General features: G+C 40.0%; 1 protein-coding gene across 2 annotated transcripts in view; it reads left to right on the top strand.

Annotated features, from left to right (window-relative positions):
• MRTFA (myocardin related transcription factor A) overlaps positions 1-27,194 on the top strand; it is a 202,588-nt gene that overhangs the window by 60,873 nt on the left and 114,521 nt on the right. For both annotated transcript variants that reach the window (XM_067010255.1, XM_067010253.1), the window contains exon 2: positions 16,551-16,812. The gene's annotated coding sequence lies outside the window, so the exon portion shown is untranslated. The remainder of the gene's footprint in view (positions 1-16,550; positions 16,813-27,194) is intronic.

The raw sequence follows: 27,194 nt of genomic DNA, 5'->3' as shown, positions 1-27,194 counted from the left end.
CACCATTTGTTGAAAAGATTATTCTTTCCCTCCTTGAACTGTCTTGGCATTAATTGTTCATCAGTTTGATTCAGTTAAATTTGGACTGGGGTAATTTTTTAGGCCCAGTCTTTGTGGTTTGCTCTGACCCCAGAAGAGGCTCTTCTTTGCTGTCTCTTGCCCTGGTTCTTACTAGTGAGTTACCTGGCCTGTGGTTTAGTTTGTTGCTCCTGATTAAGAGGAGCTGCTTTTCAAGAACCTCCTTAGGCCTGAATTTCTCTACAGTCTGTCTCAAATAAAGCCAGTTTCTTTGGGGAGAGCTTTGGAGCTTTCTTTTCTTATGGACTGCTTCACCCTCTGGACAGAATCTCTGAGTCATTACTCTGGATGTTGGCCAGGGTGGTAGCTCTTTGTCTAATTGTCTTGTCTCTCCTGGCATGGAACCTTTGCCTTGTGAGTTGGGGAGAATACAGTCTGGACCCCAGGATTCTTGGATGGCTGCATCTTGGATACAGCCTCTGTCCTATGGATGGGGGCTAGGTGGAGGAAGAGGCCCATTATCTCCTGGTCCCACTCCAGGAATTTAGCCTTTTCAGGTTGGAGTTGTAGAAGATGAGAAATCGTGGTGACCTGCTCCTTCTGGTGATTGGTTGGGAGCTGAGGAGAGAAGGAGTGCCTTCTTCTTAGTCACACCCACCTGGAGCGAAGCTCCATCAAGCTAACTGCGGAGTAGTGGGTTGTGGCTCAGAGGCTGCAGATGTTCACTGTTAGCAAGTTTTAGTAGATTCTCTTGAATAAATGCTTCTTTATTTGCTGTCTGGCTCTAGGACCATTTCCAGAGAATTAATTTTTCTTTTTAGTAGTTTTCACCAGCTTTGCTTATTTTCCAGGGGAGTTTGTCCTTGGAGCCTCTCATGCTAAGATCCCAGAAGTGGAAATCCATAATTTACACTCTGGTTGGGATTAATATCAACTTAATTTCAATAGTATACAACAATTTTCCTCCTATATAGTTCTGTTCCCCCCTCCCTTTTGCTATTAGTGTCACAAATGACAACCCAGATTTATAATTCTTACTTTATGCAGTTGTCTTTTCACAGACAGGAGAAAAAAGAGAAACAAAAATGCATTTATATTGTCTTTTTTGTTTACCTATATAGCTGTCTTTATCTGTGCTCTTTATTTCTTCATGTGGATTTGAGTTACTCTCTAGTGTTTTCTCATTTCAAACTGGAGGACTCCTTTTAGCATTTATTGTAAAGGCAGATCTATGAGCAACAAATTCTCTCAATTTTGTTTTTCTCAGAATGTCTTAATTTTTCCTTCATTTTTGAAGGATAGTTTTGCTTGATATAGAATCCTTGGTTGACAGGCTCCCCCCCCCCACCGACCGCGAACTTTGAATATGCCATCCCACTGCCTTCTGGCTTCTTGGATTTCTGATGAGAAGTCAGCTGTTATTTGAATTGAATATCTCTTGTACATGATGAGTCACTTTTTCTTTCTGCTTTCAAGATTTTTTCTTCTTTCTGTATTTTGAATATGATGTGTCTAGATGTGGATCTCTTTTAGCTTACCCTCCTTGGAGTTCATTGACCTTGTTGAATGTGTAGATTAATGTTTTTCATCATATTTAAGAAATTTTCAGCCATTATTTCGTCAAATATTCTTTCTTCCCCTTTTCCCCTCTTCTGGGCCTCCCATTATGTGTATGTTGGTAAACTTGATGGTGTTTCATAGGTCTCAAGGGACATTATCATTTTTCTTTATTGTTTTTTCTTTCATTTCCTCAGATTGGATAACTTCAATGGATCTTCAAGTTCACTGATTTTTTTTTTTTCTTCTGCCTGGTAAGATCTGCTTGAAACACTTCGGTGAATATTTCATTTCAGTTATTCTGCTTTTTCAGAATTTCTGTTTGGTTCTTTTTTATAATTTCTCACACTTTCCTTTAGCTCTTTCCTTTGAACATATCTGAAACAGCTGATTTAAGATCTTTGTAATAGGTATAAATTCAAACTCCAGGCTTCCTCAGGGGTAGTTTTTCTTTTGCTATCCTCAGCATGTATTTTCTACTTTATAATTTGAAATGACTGTTCAAGCTCCAGCCATACAATCTGTATTCTAGTCACCAGGAAGGAGGAGGGGCTGAAGACATGCTTATTCCCTTTGTACTTCCTAGAAGTTCTGTATGATACTTTTGCTTATAGCCCATTGGCCAGAATGTTATCCTATCATTACACCTGGTTTCAAGGGAGGCTGGGAATTGTAGTCATTAATCTGGGTTGCCATTTGCCTGAGTCTTTTATTACTGAGAAAGAAGAGAAGAATGGATTGGGGGATATAATTAGGATTTTGGTTTTTTAACTATAGTCTGCTCCTTTGGTTATTCTAATATATATGCCTACCCTTCTTTTCATGTATACAACACATTCATCTCATCCCTAGAGAGACTACCCCAATGTTTCATTTAGTTATTGCATTCAGCACAAAGCCCAGGATGTCTGAGTAATGTGCAGTCTTCTCTGGTAGGAATGGTTCAGGGCTTATAAACTAAAAGACAGGGTAACTGCCCCCAAGACAATTAGTATACAATAGGTGTAATAGAAATAGGATGATAGCGATAAAAAATTACCACCTGGAAAATTTCTGTCTTTTTATTGATATTCTTTATTTGGTGAGACATGATTCTCACACTCCTTCTAGTTTTTTAGACGTGGTTTCCTTAGACATGGTTTCCAAAAAGGAGAGACTTGGTAACATATAAAAGTCTCTGGTCCATAGCAATTATTAAATACTGCTGTGTAGGAAATTTGAAGACTTTTTGTCCTGACAGAGGAATAAATTTCTGGATTAAGCATTGTTTTTAAGCCTGATGACTGTGGTCTTTTCTTACTTGGATCTGTGCCTTGCCTATCTCCACCCCATCTTAATTTAATGGCAGTCATAGTGAGGCTATCTGAAACAGTTGGCTTGTGTGAGCAGGCAACCCTAAGCACCCCTCCCCACTGCTCCCCCCAACCCCTGCCCGCTTTGTTTTGGCAATTGGGTTCATAGCCTTTATATGGGCAGAGCTCCAGTCTTATCTCTATTTGGCAGCCACTACTTTAAATATTTATTTATTTATTTATGTATTTATTTATTTAGCTGCACTGGGTCTTAGTTGCGGCGTGCGGGATCTTCGCTGCGGTGTGTGGGATCTTTAGTTATGGCATGCAGTATCTAGCTCCCCGACCAGGGAGCTAGATCCTGGGGCCCCCTGCATTGAGAGCACGGATTCTTAACAGCTGGACCACCAGGGAAGTCCCTGGCAGCCACTGCCTTTAACTGCACCATTTTGGAATACAGAGTAGTTCGCTCTTTCTACCCTGTAAGGTTCCAAAGTAAGAGGCTTCTAGTGATTGCAGGCCACAGGAAAGAGAACACCTTCCTTAGCAAGGATATGTTCCTTTTTATCTTTTCTTGTTGACTGACTAGCTCTAGTCTGAGTTTTACCTCTCTGATATAATTTTGTTGAAACTTGCAAGAAGCAGCCAACACATACAACATTCTGAATCTTCCCTACTATTTCCCTTAAAGCTATAACATTCCAATATAATCAGGCAATGCTTTTTTTTTTTTAAAAAAATATTTATTTATTTATTTGGTTGCACTGGGTCTTAGTTGTAGCAGGTGGGCTCCTTAGTTTTGGCTCGTGGGCTCCTTAGTTGTGGCTCGCAGTCTCCTTAGTTGTGGCTTATGGGCTCCTTAGTTGCAGCTCGCCAGCTCCTTAGTTGCAGCACGTGGGCTCCTTGGTTGCGGCATGCGAACTCTTAGTTTCGGCATGCACGTGGGATCTAGTTCCCTGACCAGGGATCGAACCCAGGCCCCCTGCATTGGGAGTGTGGAGTCTTATCCACTGTACCACCAGGCAAGTCCCCAGGCAGTGCTTTAATGAGATGTTTTGCCATCTTCAGTATCTGAAGGCTCACCAGAAACGTTATAATCTTTCTCATGAAGCATTCTGTTCCTGGCACCAAATTCTGTATTAGGATTATGTTCAACCATTTGTGATTCCAAAAAAGTAAAATAACAGTGGTTTTAAACATGATAAAAGTTTACTTTCTTCTTACATAAAAGAAGTCCAGAGATAGGTAACCCAGGGCTGGTGTGGTGCTCCACAGTGTCAAGGAACCAGCTTCTATTTTTGTAACTTGTGTCCACTGGGAAACCAAAAAATTCGTGTGACTCGCTTTATTGTGATATTCGCTTTATTGCAGTGGTCTGGAATCCAACCTGCAATAGCTTCGAGGTATGGTTGTATTCATGTCCCATTGTCTCGAACTCATGGCCCCATCTGGCTACAGGAGAGGCTGGGAAATGCAATCTGCATTGTGGCATGCACTTAGCTAGAGTTCTGGTGTTCTATTACTAAGGAAGAAAGAGAAACGGATATTGGGCAAAACCTCCAGTGCTTCCCATAGTGATCCAGGTGAGGTTCTTTTGCTTTCTGCTTATTGGTCATCTCTGGTATTTAAAAACACTCCTAATTCTCTTTCTGTTATATTCTCTCTTTCATATCATCTAAAACTTCCCAGTTACTACGTTCGGATGCTTTCTTTTCTTTTAGATACAGATCACGAGTGTGCTTCCTTTCTCCTTCATTGATTTAGAACCTTTCCATTTTAAGATATGCCACCAAGACGTTAGAATATTTCCATGCTGGTGTGCACTTACCTTTTCTTTCTTTTTTTTTTTTTTTTTTTTTGCTATACACATCATGCTTATCGCCTGCACAGAGGCCTACAAAATGCGCTGTGCTGACTGCTGCTGTGTCTTAGCATTTTATAGATTCTACAGTAACTGCTCTTAGATGTAGCTGTAAAGTGGAGATTCCTGCAGTGCTTTGGAGAACACTTTTGCTGTATTTTATATTTGTTTGGAAAGTGGATTCCTTTGCCTGTACTCTCTCTTCCCTCTTTATTTCAAAGCTTTAAATATAATTGTACTGAAGTTAAAATCATATTTACTGATGTCTGTTACATTTTATTCCATCAGAACTTCTCAGCACCTTTTTTTAGAAGTATTACTTGGCTGAGAGTAATACTATTTGAAGCAAGAGGCTGTCAGAAGGGAAGAGTAATGGAACATGACTTAGGAACTGTTTTTATTTAAGTTGAGATTTATTATGTTTCCAGAGGTTCTCCCTTGATTGAAGCTTTTAATGACCATGAGCAACTGAAAATGCTTTTTTTTTTTTGCTATACGCGGGCCTGTCACTGTTGTGGCCTCTCCCGTTGCGGAGCACAGGCTCCGGACGCGCAGGCTCAGTGGCCATGGCTCACGGGCCTAGCCGCTCCGCAGCATGTGGGATCTTCCCGAATCGGGGCACGAACCCGTATCCTCTGCATCGGCAGGCGGACTCTCAACCACTGCGCCACCAGGGAAGCCCTGAAAATGCATTTTTACACACAAACTCTGCACTGTTTACTGTGAAGGTAATGTGAAGAGCAAGTGCTTTTGTATGGTAACTAATCTTGTCAGAATAGATTCATTTAATCAATAAGTTAGCTTTTATAGTTAAAGTGTAGTCAGCAGGATAATTGATGAGAATGCTGGTGGTGTTTCATCTCAAATGCTGCAGTGCTGTCATAGATTGTTGTCCTTAGGGTTCCTCACTGTAGCACCAGTAGGTGACTAGGAGCCGTAGCCTAGCCTCTTCTCCTTGACCCATATTGAAGACTCTAGTCTTCAATGTACTTTTTCTGTAGCAGCAAAACCCAAATGAACTTTTGGGCCAACCCAATATTTGCATTTGCTGTATTCCTACAAAATTGTGACCGTTTCTGGATTTTTTTTCTTCTTTTTATGGCAAAATATTTCATTCTCAGTGTTTTAAAATATTTGATCAAGAATTTAGGAAAATATTCATGACTCCTTTTATAAAGAGGGAACATATTCTTAAGATATGGGGAGAGAGCTCATTGGGAAACCTAAGGATGTGAGGCTCTGGCACTGGAAAATAGTGCTTCTCTTCAAACACTCCATTGTACTGTGGAAACAAAGCACAATACTGTAAACGCCTTCCCTTTCCCCCAGCTGCTGCCTGTCTTCATGCTAGGTGAGTTTTGTCTCAACAAGTTTTTCATTCCAAAGGTAGTATGTTCAAAAATAACTAGTCTTTTTCATATTATTCATACCTGAACAGCATCACTAGGGCACATTTTCTGTACTGTGGCCTGGCAACATTTCAGGTTGTCCTGGCTTATTGGAGTGTAAGGTTTTAGTGTCAGAGTGGAAACGACAGAAGAATTCCTAACTTGAAAATGGTCTTATGATGGATTATGTAATTTTGTAGGTGAATACACGAATATGTTGATCATATTTAAATTTATTCAGGTCTTTTATACATAGCATGTGGACTGCTAAACATCTGTCATTCTTTCTCTCAGAGAAGAAATTTCTTTCTTTTTAAAAAATTAATTAATTTATTTATTGGCTGCGTTGGGTCTTTGTTGCTACGCGGGCTTTCTCTAGTTGCGGCAAGCAGGGGCTACTCTTCATTGCAGTGTGCGGTCTTATTGCAGTGGCTTCTCTTGTGGAGCAAGGGTTCTAGGGTGCATGGGCTTCAGTAGTTGTGGTGTGGGTGCTCAGTAGTTGTGGCTCACGGGCTTAGTTGCTCCATGGCATGTGGGATCTTCCCGGGTCAGGGATTGAACCCATGTCCCCTGCATTGACAGGTGGATTCTTAACCAGTGCGCCACCAGGGAAGTCCCAAGAGAAGAATTTCTAAAAGACATAGAATTCCACAGTTAAAAATTGGAACATATTTGAACACCACAGCAAAGGGATCAGGAATCATAAGGAAAGCATATCTGTAGTGTTTGTGGGCCTGAATATAGTTTAAGGAATGTAATGAAGTCATCTTGCCAAAATAGTGCTTTGAATCTTAAGCAGCCTTTTCTTGGGGAGCAGGGAATTGGAGATAGGGGTTAAGGCAAATTGTCAAATTTCTCCTAAGTGTTTGCAACAGAATGCTACCTTGTAGTTAAACTCTCTGTACTTTTCAGGATACCTTCTCATAGGACCCTTTAAGGTAATAGGACAAAGAGTAACAGTTTTTATTCAGAGTGACTTGCCCAGGGTCATATCACCAAACTCAGTGATTTAAGATATTGATATAGGTCACATAACTTTTCCCCAAAACAACATTATTGTAATTGTTACTAGGGGGCCAGGCAGAATGGTAAATTATACCAAACTCAGAAGTCAGGCAGCAGGCTAAGGTGAACAATTTCCCCTACAGTCTAGTCTCTACACAGCTGCCAAAGTGATCTTTAACAATATGTGTCAGATCATATCACTCCATTGCTTAAAACCTCCCAGGGGCATTCAGTTTTTCCTAAAATGTATTTCTCCCCTCCTGTTCTGCTCCCTGCCCAGGCGGGTCTTTCAGTTCCTTGGAGAGGTCAAGCTCATTCCCACCTCATGGTCTTTGAACTTGTACATGCTGTTTCCTCTGCATGGCTGGCTGCTGCTTGTCAAATTCTGGTAGCATCAGATTGTGTAGTGGTTAGAGACATGGGCTCTGAAAGCTGATTCTCTGTGTTCCAGTTATTTAACCTCTCAGTGCCTTCGTTTCCTCACCTGTAAAAAATTGTATAAGTAAATACCTGTTAGTGTTGTGAAGGTTGAATACACACACGTGCAGTGCCTCACACAGAGTGAGTGCCCATTAAGTGTCGGCTGTTATAGAAGTCTCAGCTCAGAAATCACCTCCTCAATGAGACCTTTTTTGAACATTTAAATTAAACATTTAAATTAACCTTCCCCCACCCCCCATAATACTTATAGTTACCTGAAATTATTTTATTGTGTATTTATTTACTTTTATTTTTGTGTCTCTCACTATAACGTAAGCTCGTATTTTTTTACTTTTATTTTTGTGTCTCTCTCACTATAACGTAAGCTCCATGAAAGCAGGAATATTTTCTGTCTCTTGCATTTCCAGTGGCTAGAACAGTGCCTGCTCAATATATATTTGTTGAGTGAATTAATGGAAGCCAGATCCACCCCAGAAGGTCTTCTTAGGTGACATTAAGACTGAAAAGCAGTTTGTGTCACTCAGTTAAAGGTGTTCCCATGTGTACCCAACACCATTAAGTTATGTTCTAAGCTATGGGTATCTGGCAGGGGCTTGCAGAGGGTGGTGTGGAGAGGTAATACAAAGAAAAGGAGTTGAGCCTGCAGATAAAATACATATCTTACTTTTCTTTATTTTAAATGTTTTTATTTATTTCTCCTGCTTCCAGCTGGTAAGTTCATGACCTTTTATATAAGCCCTTGAGCTTACTTGTGTCTTTAAGTTTAGGGACAGCTGGTTGCCCCTCAGCATTATAAAGTTACAGCTTTATTGAGCTTCTTCTAAAATAGTGTGAGTAGAAAGTACCGATATGTAATTAGATACTCGGCTGTATATGATAATTTTAGGAGTCAGAGGGATGCTGTAAAACCAAAGTAGGCAATCTGAGACTAGGAATTCCTGAGTTATCAATAGAGTCAGGTGTGATAGCAATTTCTCATTCCCTTATATCGATACCTCCGCCTTTTCCTCTTATTAATACTATCACTACGCTTTTTGTTTTCTGTTTTCTTCCTATTCTTCTGTTCCTTTTTGTTTCTATCCTCCTTCTTTCATGTCCATGTTTTCCTTCTCATGTATATGATGGAAACTCAAATGATGTTTCTATTATTCAGCTTTGGCTCCTGCACCCAGTACCGAGAATCAGATTGATCATCCTCTCAGATAAATGTCCTCCTCCTTTCTTGCCTGCTTCTTTTAGTAGAATCACCATTCTGGCAGTCACTCTGGCTTAAAACCATGGAGTCATCTTGACACCTCCCTTTCTTCAGCCCCACAACCAAACACAAACATGTCCTATCACTTATAAATTCTGTCTCATTCATTCAGCATGAACTCAGCAAAGATTAGAGTTTCTGCTCTGTGCCAGGTATGACTCCATGGTGTGTGTGACACTTCCCATCTTTCTACATTTGCTACCCCAATTCAGGATCTCAGTAAATTATACTTTGCCTAGTGAAAGTAGCTTCGTAACTTTTTTCCCAACCTCATATTCCTTTTTTCCAATCCAGTATTTATTGCACTGCCAGATTAATTCTCTAAAACATGGTTTGACCATGTTATTCCCTACTTCCTTTTAAAAAAAATTTTATTTTATGTTGGACTATAGTTGATTTACAATGTTGTGTTAATGTTCCCTACTTCTTAGAGTGAAACTCAGCTGAAATATGCTGTTCCAGTCATATCTCATATAACTTGTACTTGATTGCCCTTTTAGAACATACTCTACACTTTCTCACATCCATGTTTTTGTTCGAGCTGTTCTGTCTTCTGGAAGAATATAAGCTCCCTGAGGGCAGGAACTTTGTTTTATTCACTGTAGTATCCTGTAGCACCCAGAACAGTACCTGGCATGTAGTAGTTACTCAGTAGATATTTATCGAAAGAATGAATGAGAAATAAGTGAATCTTGTCAATACTACCTATTAAAAAATTTTATTGACATATAGTTGATTTACAATGTTGTGTTAATTTCTCCTGTACAGCAGAGTGACTCGGTTATGTATATCCTTTTTCATATTCTTTGCCATTATGGTTATCACAGGTTATCGACTATAGTTCCCTGTGCTCTACAGTAGGACCTTGTTTATCCATCCTGTATCTAATAGTTTGCATCTGCTAAACGCAAGTTCCCGACACTTCCCTCCCCCACACCCCCTTCCCCTTGGCAACCACAAGTCTGTTCTCTGTGTCTGTGAGCCTGTTTCTGTTTTGTAATACTATCTGTTTTTTATGACTCTCCCCAAACATTAATATTACCTCTCTTAGGAAGCCTTTTCTGATCTTCTGTGTATTTCTATTTAAACATACATACCTACCTGTGACAGAACCTTTTCCCCTCTTCTTTTTTCTATATCACTGCTGGCTTTGATTGTGTATGTCATGCGGTTGCCATGAGATTAATATAGTCAGTAAATGAACAAATGTTATTGAGTTCTTGTTCTGCGTCAAGTATGATATCTAGGCACTTGAGTCAAAAAGACAGTAAAATGGAATTCCTTTCCTCAGTGAACTTAACTGCCTAGTGGAGGATCAATCCATTTTAATACTAGTAAAAGTAAGCAGTGAGAAGCAAGCCTGGGTTCTTATGGAAACAGCCTTTTGGAAGGGGTTGGATAATAGGGAGAAGGGGGTAGGTTGGGGAAGAAGAGTCAGTTCTAGGCTGTCACAAGTAGAAAGCAACATATGGTGGGAGCAGTGGGTGCTTAAAGGGGAGTGTGAGAAATGAAGCAGGTACTCTGAAGGGCCTTGTACTGTTGATATTGAAGAGGCAGTACTATATTGTTACCTTTTATCTGTTTTGTTGGGATAAGAGGAAAAACTTGGATGACTGATTCCCTGTAGAATGATCAGGAGGAGCCGAAAACCTGAAGTGAGCAAAAGCTGTAGCTCCATGGAACTTTCTGAAAAAAATTACTTGGGAGGTAAGATTTTTGTTATGTGGAATGCCTTCCTACTTGATTGATAGTCTATATAAGCAACTCCAATTTGAAAATAAGTTTTTTCCTGAGAATTTGAAAGGATACTCTATTATGTCAGTTTCCATGTTGATGTTAAGAAATCTGAGGTCATTTATTGTAGCTCACAGTGTTGGGGGTCAGGGATTTGGGTGGGGCTTAGCTTGGGGGTTCTTCTGCCCCACGTGGTGTTTGTTAACTTGGGTCCACATGGTGGCATTCAGCAAGTGACTGGGCGTGCCTGGTGGGTGTCCAGGAGTATACAGGCCTGACACCTTGCTGGGGATGTCTGGAAGGCTAGTCTTAGCTAGATCCCTTTTGTCTTCAGTGTCGTCTTGAGACCTCTTCTTATGGTCTCTCCATCAGAGCAGTTGGACTTCTGGGAGTACAGTGCTCCCAGAGATGAAGGTAAACGCTGCCAGTCTCCTTAAAGTCTAGACCTGGAACTGGCATAGCATCATTTTCACTGTACTGCATTGTTAAGGCAATCACAGCCCAGCTCAGATTCAAGAGGAGGGGAAATAGACCTCACTTACCAGTGGGAGGGAGAAGTGTCAGGGAATTTGCAGACATCTTTAATCTGCCATGCCACTCTTCATGTGCTTTCTGTTGTTTTGAGTTAGATTTTATATTTTCCTGTTTCTTGTACTCCTTGGTTTTGGATGACTTCTAAGATGAAGAGGGAGCAGAAAGGCCTTTTCTTTGCCATCTGTAGTAGCCTGAGTAGTTTTTAAGACACCTGAAGATAATGGGGATGGTAGTAACAGAGATAAGGGCAGCTAGCTAGCCAAGGCTAGATGTTTTCCTCACCTTTCACTGTAGGATCTGGGGCAGTACCTAGTACATAGTTAGCTCTCAGAAAATACTTGTTCTCAAATTCCTTTGTGTCAAATTACATATATACATATCTGCTTAGACAGTAAGAGTTTTAAAGATTTTGGTTTATCTGTTGAAGATAAATCAAGGGAAATGTGAGTAAAAATCTGTACAGTTAAAAAAGATTCATTAATTGATTAAAAAACCACTTTTTATACAGAGAAAGTTTTTTCAGAAGAGTAATATCATTTGGTTGTATGAAACTCTTTGTCATGGGTCATAATAAAAAATCATGTTAGTATGTACTTTTTTAGAGTTATCAGCTGTCTGCCTGAGCTCTTCCATTTCTCTAACACATTTTGTGCTATTGCGTCTAGTTACATGTGCCGCTCGGCACCAGCAGAAGGCATGCAGCCCAAAAAGGGGGTGGGGTGAAGAAAAGATGAGGGGGAATCAGGCCAGCAAGAGAGGGAAACAGATGGGCTGTGGGAGATGACCCTGCCCCCATGTTGTTTTTGTTCTGGCTGCTACTGATGCTGTGTGAATCAGCAGCCAAAAAATTGGAGTTGGTGATCCTGTGATGAAAAAGAAAGTTTGATTTTGGACTCAGTAGAATTATAAATTTACAACACTAAAACATGATGCAGATTTTTTTCTTTTGGTCATTTTAATTATCTTTCCTTTAGACATTTCAGAAAGTATTTTGAGACATAACTCTTTAACTTTTCTAAATAATATATGTATAATCTGAGACGACTATTACTCTTTCAGCTTTTCTTTTTCATGCAAGTTTTACAGTAAATAAAATTTTAGGCATATTCAGGAACTGGTAGAGGAGACTTAATTAATTCACGATGAGGATTCCTCATTTTTGGATCTTGGCTCTAGATGGTCAGAGTTTACTAGGACTTTCTCCTGTGGGCTATTTAAAAATGAGTAGAAAGTCGTATGTTTGCTAGAGAAATAAATCTTCCTAGTGTATATATTTCATGCTAAATATTCTCTCTTTTCTTTTGTTAGTGCTTATACTTGACTTTTGTTTGGCTTATTTTCTAAGGTCAAGATTAAGGAAACCTTACTTTATGTCTCACCAAGTCTTCACTTTGTCCTATGGAAGAATCTTATTTAAAAAAAATTTTGTTTCAAAAACTATAAGAATGTTAGCAAACATACACCAATATAGAGAGAACAATCGTATAATGAATCTCCACACACCCAGTATTCAGCTTCAGCAGTTACCCGTGTTCTGTCTCTTGTTTCATCTGTTCCTCCTGCCCCTGACAATTTTTGTTTTTTGTTTTTTTGGTTTTTTTTGAGGTACGCGGGCCTCTGACTGCTGTGGCCTCTCCCGTTGCGGAGCACAGGCTCCGGATGCGCTGGCTCAAGCGGCTATGGCTCATGGGCCCAGCCGCTCCACGGCACGTGGGATCTTCCCGGACCGGGGCACGAACCCGTGTCCCCTGCATCGGCAGGCGGACTCTCAACCACTGCGCCACCAGGGAAGCCCCCGTTACAATTTTTTATGGAAGAATTTTATTTTAATACCGTTTAATGTTAGCATTTTGAAAGGCTGTATCCTGAAACTTTTGAAATCTTTAAATTAAATACTGTAGCATATAATTTGCCCAGTAAAAATGTTTGGTAAACTATATAGGTATGTAAAATTTTAAAATGACCTCTTCAAGCCCTTAATGATCCTATAAATATGGAACTTAATCAGTTACTAAGCTACTAAAATAAGTTCTGAATGGAACACTCAGTAAAACAGTTTTTCAAATTGCTTTTTCTTTCATTCCAGGCAGTGGCAGGCACAGTCATGGGCCAAGTCACTACAGAATTTAATATTCCTTTCTTTAATCTATTAAAAATATATGAGTTCTGAAAAAGATCACTTTTTTTAACATCTTTATTAGAGTATAATTGCTTTACAATGGTGTGTTAGTTTCTGCTTTACAACAAAGTGAATCAGTTATACATATACATATGTTCCCATATCTCTTCCCTCTTGCATCTCCCTCCCTCCCACCCTCCCTATTCCACCCCTCTAGGTGGTCACAAACCACCTAGCTGATCTCCCTGTGCCACACGGCTGCTTCCCACTAGCTATCCACCCTACGTTTGGTAGTATATATATGTCCATGCCACTCTCTCACTTTGTCACATCTTACCATTCCCCCTCCCCATATCCTCAAGGCCATGCTCTAGTAGGTCTGTGTTTTATTCCCGTCCTACCCCTAGGTTCTTCATGACATTTTTTCCCCTTAGATTCCATATATGTGTTAGCATACAGTATTTGTTTTTCTCTTTCTGACTTACTTCACTCTGTATGACAGACTCCAGCTCCATCCACCTCACTACAAATAACTCAATTTCGTTTCTTTTTATGGCTGAGTAATATTCCATTGTATATATGTGCCACATCTTATTTATCCATTCATCTGTGGATGGACATTTAGGTTGGCTCCAAGTCCTGGCTATTGTAAATAGTGCTGCAATGAGCATTGTGGTACATGTATCTTTTTGAATTATGGTTTTCTCAGGGTATATGCCCAGTAGTGGGATTGCTGGGTCGTATGGTAGTTCTATTTGTAGTTTTTTAAGGAACCTCCATACTGTTCTCCATAGTGGCTGTATCAATTTACATTCCCACCAACAGTGCAAGAGTGTTCCCTTTTCTCCACACCCTCTCCAGCATTTATTGTTTCTAGATTTTTTGATGATGGCCATTCTGACCGGTGTGAGATGATAGCTCATTGTAGTTTTGATTTGCATTTCTCGAATGATTAATGATGTTGAGCATTCTTTCATGTGTTTGTTGGCAATCTGTATATCTTCTTTGGAGAAATGTCTATTTAGGTCTTCTGCCCATTTTTGGATTGGGTTGTTTGTTTTTTTCTTACTGAGCTGCATGAGCTGCTTGTAAATTTTGGAGATTAATCCTTTGTCGGTTGCTTCATTTGCAAATATTTTCTCCCATTCTGAGGGTTGTCTTTTTTTTTTTTTTTTTTTTTTTTTTTTTTGCGGTACACAGGCCTCTCACTGCTGTGGCCTCTCCCCTTGCAGAGCACAGGCTCCAGACGCGCAGGCTCAGCGGCCATGGCTCACGGGCCCAGCCGCTCCGCGGCACGTGGGATCTTCCCGGACCGGGGCACGAACCCGTGTCCCCTGCATCGGCAGGCAGACTCTCAACCAGTGCGCCACCAGGGAAGGCCCTCCCCCCAACCCCTGCCCTTCTTAATTGGTCTTATCTGATCTTTTCCATTCCATTTTATATTTTATGAAGAGCAACCAGAACTACAGTCAGGTTTGGGCACATTATAGCCTTACATGAAGGTAGAATGTGATGGTCCTTTTAGTTTTCAGTGCCTTTCTTCATTTCATGGCTTTCCAATATTTTGTTGGTTTCTTAATCTGAAGCACATTAAAGTCCTCACTGAAGTCTGCAGGGAACTCCTAGGTCTCCTTTTTAGATTAAGAATTATAGCTTTTTCATTATAAAAGCAATATGTGTGTTTTAGAGAACATTTGGAAACTAAAGAAAGTAAAAATTTTCATAGTCCAAACAAACAAAACCCATTTTTTGTTTTGGTAAATTTCCTTATGGTCTTTTTTTCCGTGTATAATATTTTTATATGAGTGTGTGTTTTTATATCTTTTTGTAAACTTAATTTTAGATAAAGTATCCACTTTTTAATTTGTAAAAATTATTCTTAATAATTCCACAGCATTTGGTGGATGAATATAGTCTTAATTCCCTTAACCATTAATTCCCTTGTTGTTAAAAAGACTTGCAAATTATTTGTATTCTTTTTCACTTTTAAAGATCTTGTTCTTTCTCGGGTTGCCATGTGTTTTGTTTTTAGTATTCCATTCCTGGGTCATGTGATTAAATATTCAGTTGGGTTAAAATATTTGAGCTAAAAAAAGAAAACACTAATTTGAAAAGGTACATGCCACCCCAGTGTTCATAACGGCATTATTTACAATTGGCAAGGTATGGAAACAACCTAAGTGCCCATCAACAGATGAGTGGATAAAGAAGACATGGTGTATATACACAATGGAATACTACTCAGCCATAAAAAAGAATGAAATTTTGCCATTTGCAGCAACATGGATGGACTTGGAGGGCATTATGCTAAGTGAAGTAAGACAGAAAGACAAATACTGTACGATATCACTTACATGTGGAATCTAAAAAATAGTGAATATAACAAAAAAGAAGCAGACTCACAGGGAACGAGCTAGTGGTTACCAGTGTTGGGGGGGCAATATGGATGGAAGAGGAGTGGGAGGTACAAACTATTGGGTGTAAGATAGGATCAAGGATGTGTTGTACAAAATGGGGAATATAGCCAATATTTAAATGGCAAGTAACCTTTAAAAAGTGTATAAAATTTTTTTTTAATTAAGCTAATATCCATTATCAAGCAGACATCTCTGTTTATATTTCTTTGTGGAATCTAGTGGCTTGGGGATTTTTTTTTTTTTTTTTTTTTTTTTTTTTTTTTTGCGGTATGCGGGCCTCTCACTGTTGTGGCCTCTCCCGTTGCGGAGCACAGGCTCCGGACGCGCAGGCCTAGCGGCCATGGCTCACGGGCTTAGTTGCTCCGCGGCATGTGGGATCTTCCCGGACCAGGGCACGAACCCGTGTCTCCTGCATCGGCAGGCGGATTCTCAACCACTGCGCCACCAGGGAAGCCCCGGATTGTTTTCTTAAAGAAATTTTCTCCCCTGGATTATGTTGGTACAATATGATACTTTAATACCTTGTACTCATTAAATATTATTTCACAAGATATTTTTCCTTAGTAGTTGGAAGGTAACATTTATCTCATAGCTATTTCTCCTTGACCACTATTTCCTTTTATCCCAGTAGACGTGTGTGTGTGTGTGTGTGTGTGTGTGTGTGTGTGTGTGTGTGTTGGTTTTATTTCAGTCGTACATTATCCTCCTGAGTGATATAGTTGAGGACACTTATCGGACTTGAAATCTCATGCACTCTTTGAGCGTAGTAAAAATTTAATAATGATGCTAGTTTACTTTACAAAAAGCTTTTAAGAATACTGGTGGTAGCTCACCAGTACTATAGTTTATAATAATTAGTATTCAGCATGTACTCAGTGGAATAGTCTTTTTTCCATAACTAAACTTTTTATTTCTCCTTCCATTTCCAGGTTGCCATCACGAAAGCCAAGGTGGATTTCTCCAGTGTAGTGTGCCTGCCCCCTTCCGTCATTGCTGTGAATGGGCTGGACGGAGGAGGGGCTGGCGAAAATGATGATGAACCAGTGCTGGTGTCCCTGTCCGCGGCACCCAGCCCCCAAAGCGAAGCTGTTGCCAATGAACTGCAGGAGCTCTCCTTGCAGCCCGAGCTGACCCTAGGCCTCCATCCTGGCAGGAATCCCAATTTGCCTCCACTTAGTGAGCGGAAGAATGGTGAGTAGATATGGAATTATTGAATTGCCTGATTTGAACCAAGGTCTTCATGTTTCTAATGTCATAGATCCTTTATTTTATGTCTCTTGAAAGTTTCTTATAATCTTAATATTTCTTAGAAAATAGAGAAATGATAAGTTTAGGTGGTCATTGTAAGCCCAGCATTTCCTGCCTGGGTTATCGTAATTGGTTTCTGGTTTTTTTTCCTATTTCTTTGCTTCTCCCTATGTAATATTTCTCATTTTGTAAACCCATAGACACATTTATGTAATACATATATTAATTGAAGAGGGAGAACTATATTGTATGTGTTTTTCAGCACCTTGTGTTTATTGTTCAATATTTATTTTCCCTGTGAGTTATTAAAGGTATTCTATAATTTCTTCTAATCTAATCTATGAATCACCATTTCTTGAATAGTTCTTCTTTTCCCTAGTGGTCTTTTTTTTCTGGCCATGCCACGTGGCATGTAGGGTCTTAGTTTCCTGACCAGGGATCAAACCCATGCCCCATGCAGTGGAAGCTTGGAGTCCTAACTGCTGGACCATCAGGGAATTCCCTTCCTTAGTGATCTTTAATGCCAGCTTTGTTCTTTTTCTCTGTGTACAGGAGTTAGTTTTTGTGCTCTCTGTTCTGTTTCACTGATCTCTCTATCTCTGTGTCTTTACATCATTTTAGTTACTGTTGCCATCTGTTAGGACAGGTCTCTCCTTGCCTTTTTCTTCTTCAAAGTTGTTTTGGCTAATCTTGCCCTTTTATTTTTCCATAATTTTAGAATGAGCTTGTGAAGTTCTACAAGAAAACCTATTGGGGTTTTCTCATCCAACATTTTATTATGAAAAAATTCCAACATATGATGAAGTAGAGAGTTTTACACCGTATACCTTTATATCCACCACTCAGATTCTACCATTAACATTTTATAGTATTTTCTTTATAGTAGATCTATCCATCCCACCTGTCCATCAATCCACCTTATTTTTTGGATACATTTCAAAGTACAGACATCAGTATATTTCCATTTTATTGAAGTATAGCGTTGATACAGAATAACACAGATTGTAAGCATCCTGGTTGTTATTACAAGCAAAGTGAATACACCTGTGTGTAATTACTATTTAATAAAGAAATAAAATATTTCCAGCACCCCAGAACCACCCCAGAACCACCCCTTGTGCTTCTTCCCAATCAGTACTCCCTCTTCCCAATCAGACGAAACTACCATCCTGACTTTTAACACAGTAGGTTAGTTTTGCTTGTTTCTAAACTTGATATAAATGGAATCATGCTGTACGGTGTTCTGTTGGTGGCTTCTTTTATGTTGTTTTTTTTTTGACGGTATGCGGGCCTCTCACTGTTGTGGCTTCTCCCGTTGCGGAGCACAGGCTCCGGACGCGCAGGCTCAGCGGCCATGGCTCACGGGCCCAGCCACTCTGCGGCATGTGGGATCTTCCCGGACGGGGGCACGAACCCATGTCCCCTACATCAGCAGGCGTATTCTCAACCACTGTGTCACCAGGGAAGCCCTCTTTTATGTTTTTGAAATTCATTTGGGTTGAATTGTGTGTGGCAGTAGTTCATTTTCATTGCTATATAACCAATCCATTTTATGAATGTAATTTGTCCATTTTTACTTTCGATGGATATTTGGTTTGTTTTAGTTTAAGGCTCTTATGAATCATGCTGCTGTGAAGTTCTTGCTGGGATTTTGATTTGAAATATATCATTTATAGGTTAAGGGAGAGAATATACATTTTAAATATTGGGTCTTCCTGTCCGTTAGTTTTATCTCTCCAGTTAAATAGGCTGTCTTTAATATATACCCACAGATTTTATAATTTTTTCCATAAAGGTTATGCAAATATTTTATTAGGTATATTCCCTGGTATCTTTTTTGGGGGTAGACATTATAAGTGGTATATTTTTATAAACTATTTTTTGACTCTTTGATACTGGGGTTCAGAAATACCAAACCTTTTCAAAACTCCTCTGGCTTTTCTACATCTGTACCCTCCATCTGGGAAACCCGCCACCCCCAAACCCCACCCCGCCGCCTTCTTGCTAACTCTTACTTGTCCTTCAGTATCCTGTTCAGACATCACTCCCTTTGAGAAGCCTGTCCTCACTCATATTCAGTGTTAGGTGTCCCTCTTTGTGTTTGCCCATTTGCCCTTTGTGTTTGTACTTCATCACCCTGTGTTGTAATTGGAATTCTCCACTCAGTGGGCCTTTGAAAACTGAAATCAGACATTGTCACACTCCTCTCAGAACTCTTCAATATCTTCTCATGAGGCTTATGATGAAATCATAGTTTTTACAATGTGGTCCTGGTATCACCTCTCACCTGATTTCTTTTTTTTTTTTTCCTAGCTTAAAGAACAACATCACCTGATTTCTTACCTCTGTTCCCCAGCTCACTCTTTTCCAGCCACACTTACTTTCTTGAACATATCAAGTATGCTACTGCCCCCAGGCCTTGATACTTGTGTTGTCACTGAAGTTCCTGCACAAATGTTATTTTCTCTGGGAGGCCTTTCCTGCCTATCTTATTAAAATAGCACCTCCCATTACTCTATCCTGCTTTGTTTTTCTTCTAAGCACTTATTATGACCTGTGTATGTGTGTGTGTGTTTGTACATGTGTGTATATATGTTTGTTGTCTGTATTTCCACTCTCTGATAGTACATTTCATGAGTCCAGAAACTTTAGTTTATTCACAGTGTATATTCAACTCCTGGCTCATAGTGGGCACCCAGTCAATATTTGTTGAATAAATAGATGCATGGTTTACTTGTTTGTGGCAAGAACTCTGTTTTACATGCGTAGTGGGAAACGTAATGGAAACTCAGGCATTTTTTATTTTGGGAAATAGTGGACACTCAAGCAGTTTTCTTATGTTCTTTTCCCATTTATAATGTCTACTTATTCACCCAAGATGGCAGAAAGTTCAGCTTATTTATACGTTAAGGGAAAGGAGTCCAGAGGGACAAGCTGGAGACAGAAAAAGAGAAAGGATAACTGATGGAGCATTGTTCCTGGGAGATGCAAGAGGATGGGATCCAAAGGCATTGGCTCTGCCTTGAGCATGAATGGGGACCAACATTCCTCTGGGATGGGAGGAATGGCAGTGAAGGTGATGACAGACAGCAAACAGCAAAACTGTCATATCTTGGGCAGGAAGTAGAGAAAATTGGTGCTGACAGCTGTGATGGTCTCAGTGGAGTAGAAGGCAGCTGTTACTGTTGAGGCAGAGGTGTTGGTGTATCTTCAGCCTTTCTCTCTCAGCTCTTTGCCATGTAAATCAGCTGATTTTTCCCCCCATTTTGAACAATTCTCTAACCTTCCCTTTAAAGTCAAGCTCCTGAAAAAGTAGTTTACAGTTACTGTCTCTCTACTTTCCCACATTCCAGAGACTTCACTGCATTCTGGCCTCTGTCCCTACCTCTCTTCAGAAACTGCCATTGCCAAAGTCATTAGCGCTCTTTTTGTTGTAGACCAGATAGGTGCTCTTTATTCTATTTGACCTCTCTGTAGCATTTGACATGGTTGACCACGCCCTCTGACTGAAACTTCTCCTCCACTGACATCTGTGACACTGCTCTTTACTGGCTTTTTTTTTTTTTTTTTTTTTTTTTTTTGTGGTATGCGGGCCTCACTGTTGTGGCCTCTCCCGTTGCGGAGCACAGGCTCCGGACGCGCAGGCTCAGCGGCCATGGCTCACGGGCCCAGCCGCTCCGCGGCATGTGGGATCTTCCCAGACCGGGGCACGAACCCGTGTCCCCTGCATCGGCAGGCGGATTCTCAACCACTGCGCCACCAGGGAAGCCCTTTACTGGCTTTTAAAACTCAGTCTTTCTAGCCACTCCCTTCTCTGCTCAGATCTTTTACTATCTTCCTCTACTCACCTCTTAAATTTTATTACTCTCCACTGTTCAGCTCTAGAGCTTCCTTAACTTCTTACTCTATATCTTTACCTTGAATGGTTTCCCCCAGAACTCTGGCTTTAACCTCCATAATATGCTGTTGATTCCATGTTATCTTTCCAGGCCAAGTCTCTGCCCTGCGCTCCAGGCTCATATGCTTGGCTGTCTGTTGAACACCTTCACTGGATGTGCCACAGACTCAGTACGCTCAGAGCTAAACTCATCATCTTACCGCTGTTCCTACTGAATTCGTTATTGTAGAAATTGGCACCACCTTCTACCCAGATGTTTAGACCAAGGGGTTGCTTTGTTTTGTTTTCTTTCTGAATGAAAACTTTAAGGGTTTTATTATCAGATAAAGTACAGGAAAAAAGAAAATGAAAATTCCCTCATAATTATACAGTTCAGTGATAGCTAATGGCAGCAGTTAACATATTTTCTATCAGTTTTTATTTGTTCATTCATTTGTTTACTTTTACACATATATACTCTGTATAAATTATTTTCATGTAATATTATGAGATTTTACTATATCATTCAGCTATATTAGAAAACATTTTTTTCTCTGCTTGATATTTATATTGTGTGTATACAACATTTAGCCAGTCTCCTGAGACCTTTACCTTGTTTTTATTTTTTTATGTTACAAATAATACTGCAGTAAACATCTTGGTATATAAATCTTGCAAGTAACTAACTGTAGGACAAACTCCAGAAGTGGATAAAAAGATAAGGACATAAAGAACATTGTGTCCTTCTGGTCACAAAAGTAACGTGTTTGGGTATGAAGTTTTTAAAAGTCATTATTTCCAAATTGTCCTCCAGAAAGATTATAACATGCTATTTTTAGAAGTAATTTTTTACTCCATTTCCTTTCTATCTCCTCTATCTTTCCTCCCAGCCACCAGTCACCAATTTTTGTAAATTCCACAATGGTCATACTACTGAATTCATTCTTTTCTTGCCATCTTTACAGCTGCCACTTAGTTCAGACTCTTAATAATGTCATACTTGGATTACTGCAGGAATGGCCTTCTAACTGGTCTCTGCTTGTTTCTCATCTTGTCCCTATTGCCAATGGGATGATCTTTCTAAACCATAAATGAGGCTTCTGCTCTCCTGCTTGAAATCAGTTAGCGGTTCCCCATTTCCTCCCTTTATGATGAGGGGTTCCTCCCTCATCTTGGCAAACCTTCATAGCCAGTTTCTGCCCTGCCTCTCATCTCTTCCCGCTCACAATAAAATATTTGGGATTTCCCACAAGAGACATTTCCACATCTCAGTTCCACTTCATGTCCTGTTTTTTCTTTTTTCTTTCTTTTCTTTTTTTTATTTTAAATTTTAAATTTATTTTTGGCTGCACTGGGTCTCCGTTGAGGTGCGCGGGCTTCTCATTGCGGTAGCTTCTCTTGTTGCGGTGCGTGGGCTTCAGTAGTTGTGGCACATGAGCTCAGTAGTTGTGGCTCGCAGGCTCAGTAGTTGTGGCTCACGGGCCCAGTTGCTCCGCGGCATGTGGGATCTTCCCGGACCAGAGCTTGAACCCGTGTCCCCTGCATTGGCAGGCGGATTCTTAACTGCTGCACCACCAGAAAAGCCCCTGTTTTTTCTTCCTGGAATGACCTTCATCCTCTTCTTCTGGCTAATGTTTCTTTTTAGTCAAGAACCAGGGTAAGGACTTCTCTGCTGGTCCAGTGGCTAAGGCTCCACACTCCCAGTGCATGCGGCCTGGGTTTGATCCCTGGTGAGGGAACCAGATCCCACATGCCTCAACTAAGAGTTTGGATGCCACACCTAAGAGTTTGGATGCCACAACTAAGAGTTCTCATGTTGCAACTAAAGATCCTGTGTGCTGCAACTGAAGATCCCATGAGCTACAATGAAGATCCCACGTGCCTCAGCTAAGACCCTAGCACAGCCAAAACCATAAATAAATATTAAAAAAAAAAAAATGAACCAGGGTAAGGTGCTGCTTCCTTCAGGACTTCTTCCTTAGACTCCCAACTTAGGTTAGGGGTTTGCCCTTTGTGTTCTTCCTAAGTACCCTGTGCATAATTATCTACTTATTTGTTATCATATTTGACTAGATGAGAAGCTTCGTGAAAGCAAGGATTATGTCTGTCTTATTTATCGTGATATCCTTAGTGCCTAGCTAGAAACTAACGTGCTAATCAGTCAACAGGGGTGCTTGTTAAATGCAGATTCTGATTCTGTAGATCTCGCTGAGGACTTAGAGTCTGTATTTTTAAAAAAATTTTAATATTTATTCATTTATTTTTTAAAAATTTATTTATTTATTTATGGCTGCATTGGGTCTTCGCTGCTGCACACGGGCTTTCTCTAGTTGCAGTGAGTGGGGGCTACTCTTCATTGTGGTGCACGGGCTTCTCACTGAGGTGGCTTCTCTTGTTGCGGAGCACGGGCTCTAGGTGCATGGGCTTCAGTAGTTGCGGCTCGTGGGCTCTAGGGCACGTGGGCTTCAGCAGTTGTGAGGCACAGGCTCAGTAATTGTGGCGCACAGGCCTAGTTGCTCCGCGGCATGTGGGATCTTCCCAGACCAGGGCTCGAACCCGTGTCCCCTGCATTGGCAGGTGGATTCTTAACCACTGTGCCGCCAGGGAAGTCCTAGACCAGAAGTGTTAACTACTTTTTTAAAGTTGAAGATCTCTATAAATTTGAAATTTTATGTATAAGTCCAGTGTGTAAAACAGCTGCTCCAGTTGACTGGAATCTGTGGAGGAGTCAGAACCCCACTTACTTTGGCATCCTGCCCCTCAGGCAGCCCTTGAAAGAGCACACGTTGAAAACTTCTGATCTAGATCATCTATGATCTCTGTTAGTTTAAGCTATGTCAGAGCCAGCCTGTTCAGTTGCTAGAATGGTTTCCTAACTGCCAGGAGCCCCAAATTGATTAATAGTGATCTTGCTTATAAGAGAATGTGGATACTTGAAACTGACAGACAAACATAACAGTCTGTACAGCGTAATTACCATTTTGGCAGGAGAAAATAACCACCCCGAATTGAAATTTTATTCAGCATTAGAAAGGAAACAGTGGTGAAATACTGGTATTAGAATAATGCTGAAGGGGAGGGGAGGGGCTTAATAAAGAAATAATCTATAAGAAGTTTGATGACTACAGAAAAATACCTTATGTGGTAGAATGTATGTCAATGGCCAAAAATACTAATTGCTTAGCAGAAATCATTAAAATAACTGCCCAAATCAGATTCTCTTGTTTTAGGGAGAAAATAGGAATTATTGATCAAGTTAAGAAAACTAGGAAGTTGCAGAGGAGCTGTTTCCCTGGTGAAACATCTTACTGTTGTCTTTTTTGTTCCATCCAGCAGCCAGCAGGTCAATGTCTGGACAGGGGCATGATGTTAGTATCTAGTTGCATTGCTTTCCTGGCCATAATTGGGTCTTCTGTTTGTGAATCTTAATGGTGTTTCTTCCTATCAAAAGGAGAAAAAGGCTGGATGTACTTATAAGAAAATCATTATTATATTTTACACTGGGTCTGCTTTGCATGGTTATTAGTAGGGAGGTAAAGGTAAGAGCAGAAATGGAAAATCCTTAAGAGGATTATGGAATTGGAAAGTGTGGTGTTCTAGAGCAAAATAAATCCTGGGGTTCGAGGTGCTTTTTCATGGATGGTTTACTGCATGTTGAAAAGGTGGAGTGAAGTTTTACTTCTTCTCAGATCTCTTTTATTTAGAGGCATATCTTATATGGAAATTCATTGATTGAGCAAGGGTCCTTACGGAGCAATAGGCAGTCTAGGTCCTGATACCTCTATTTCCTAAACAGAGCAAGTTGGAACCCTACTGAGAGGAGGTGCCTTAACCCAACCTTTATTGGCCTAATTGGAAAAAGTTGGCAGAGACGTTTCAAGGTGTATTTTAAAATATTACTCGTCTGTCTTCTTCTAGGCTGAGCACTTAGGTCTAAAAGAAAATTGATGTACCTTTGGATCCTCTCCAGGCTCGGCTTGCAGAAGTCCAGAAAAATCTCTCTAATGATCTAACCCCATCCCCTTTGGCCAGCTGGCACACATTGAATGAATGTGTCATAATGGAAAATTCAGGTTTTACTTTGCTTCTTCCTTTAATGGCGCAGTGCTCTTTGGCTGTCTTTTCTTTACATATCCACCCCTTCTTTATACTAACTGATAACAGTCTTTCAAGTATGAATGAGTTTCAGAACTGGCTGAGACTGCATAAGGTGTATTTTCAGGAGCCTCTAGGATGGGAGCTGAAATACCATTTACTCCTTTTTCTCATTGCAAATATATTGCATTTCAGTTACCTTATAGGCTTTTGTGGGCAAGCCTGAGAATTTTGCCGTAATTTGTATTTCATGTGGGAAAGTACATTCCATATTCCAGATGATCAAATTACAAATGAACTTCTGGAATATAATCCATTTATAAGTTGGGGACTTGCTTATATCCTAAGATGTGTGCCTCTTGACGTTTGAGAATTATGGATTTAAGACACAGTGTATAGTAATTACATGGAATGCATTACTCGGAAGGCATTATAGACAAAAGTTAGATAATTTAATGGATGACAAGTTCATAAATGTTTCTAAGAGAAAGCTGGCATTTTGGGGATTGTATCCTAGGCCTTTTATTTTATCTTTGACTTTTAAACGTTTATTTCAGGTCAGTCATTTGTATATTCCTACAGTTCTGCTACTGTTCATTGCTGTGACCAGTATGGAAATTATTATTCAGCAGATATTTATCAAGTGCCTATAGTAAATGAGGCACTGAGGAAGACATTGAAAGGTATACAGAAGAATAAGTTGGACCATAGCTACTAGTCTTTGCCTTCTCTCCTGTTCCTTTGATGACCAAACCATTAATTAGCTCTTTTATAAGAGCTAATCAATACCAAATTTCTTTGTTTTTCTTTCCCACTTTAGGTACTACAGACTAAATTTGGGGCTTGTCATCTGTTTATGGGGGATAATTTTGGGGGTCATAGATAGAGGTTGATACGAGACAAAATTTTTGAAAATGTTGCGATTTACCTTTCCTTTTTCCTGCTTGGTCCCCCCCAGCACCCCCTAGATAGCTCTCCTGCACTTCTTGTGTTCTAGTTAACAAATCCATGTTTGTTTCTTAAAGCTGATGAGAACTTTGTAGGACTTGAATTTTTGTATTTTGCATTCTCATTATTATTATTATTATTATTATTTTTTGTGGTATGCGGGCCTCTCACTGTTGTGGCCTCTCCCGTTGCGGAGCACAGGCTCCGGACGCACCGGCTCAGCGGCCATGGCTCACGGGCCCAGCCGCTCCGCGGCATGTGGGATCTTCCCAGACCGGGGCACAAACCCGTGTCCCCTGCATTGGCAGGCGGATTCTCAACCACTGCGCCACCAGGGAAGCCTGCATTCTCATTATTGAGAAAGTACTTTTGTCCAACCCACTAAGGATTGAGTAAATAAAAACTTGAAATATCACCCACAAGAAATTACTTTTATCTACACCTGTAGGAACCTTTACTTCTGAATCACAGATTGTTCATGATCCAACAGATATGAATATACTTAGAGAAGAATGGGACAGAACATTTGAAATTAGATCTACATAGCTGAAAAAGCTTCTTACACTAATTGCCCCCCCCCCCAGTATTAGATTTGTGATATATATTTTACCATTCGTGTCTTTTTTTCTTTTTTTTGGGGGGGGTGGGGGAGGATAATAACATACATACAGAAAAGTGCATAAATCATGATAGTTTACAGAATAACCATAAAGCAAAGAGCTGTATAACCACTACTCAGCTCAACAATAGCTCATTGTAAGCCCCAAGGAAGCCTCCCACATGCTCTTTGATTACAGCACCGTCTCTTCTTCATAGGAGTAACCACTATTCTGACTTCTTGAAAATCATTTGTTTTACCTACTACAAATATATTCCTAAACAATATGGTTTAGTTGAAGTTTATATGAACGGAATGATTCTGTATTCTTCTTTTGTTCAGTACATGTGCTATTCATTTATGCATACGGCTTTAGTTTATTCATTTTCATTACTGTATAGTGAATGCTCCCATGGAAAATTATTCCATGATTTTAAAAAATCCATTCTTCTGGTGAACATTTGGGTAGTTTCCAGGGTTAGGCTATTACAATATTGCTGTGAATGTTCTTTATGTATCCTGGCACATGGGTACATGCATATATACATAGGAATGGAAATTCCTATCTATCTATCTATCTATCTATCTATCTATCTATAGTAACACAAAATTACTAGGTAAGATTAAATTCTTTTCCAAAGTGGTTGTACCAGTTTATATACCCTCCAGCAGTTTATGAAAGTTCCCACTGCTCCATATCCTTACCAACACTTGGAATTGTTGGATTTTTAATATTTACTACTCTGTTGGTTATGTGAAGGTATCTTATGATGTTCTTGATTTTCATTTTACTGTTTTCTAATGAGG

This window comes from Kogia breviceps, chromosome 12 (genome assembly GCF_026419965.1).
Source record: "Kogia breviceps isolate mKogBre1 chromosome 12, mKogBre1 haplotype 1, whole genome shotgun sequence".
In the NCBI taxonomy this organism is placed as follows: Eukaryota; Metazoa; Chordata; class Mammalia; order Artiodactyla; family Physeteridae; genus Kogia; species Kogia breviceps.
Note: the sequence above shows the minus strand (reverse complement) of the source record. Positions and strands in the feature narration are given on the sequence as shown.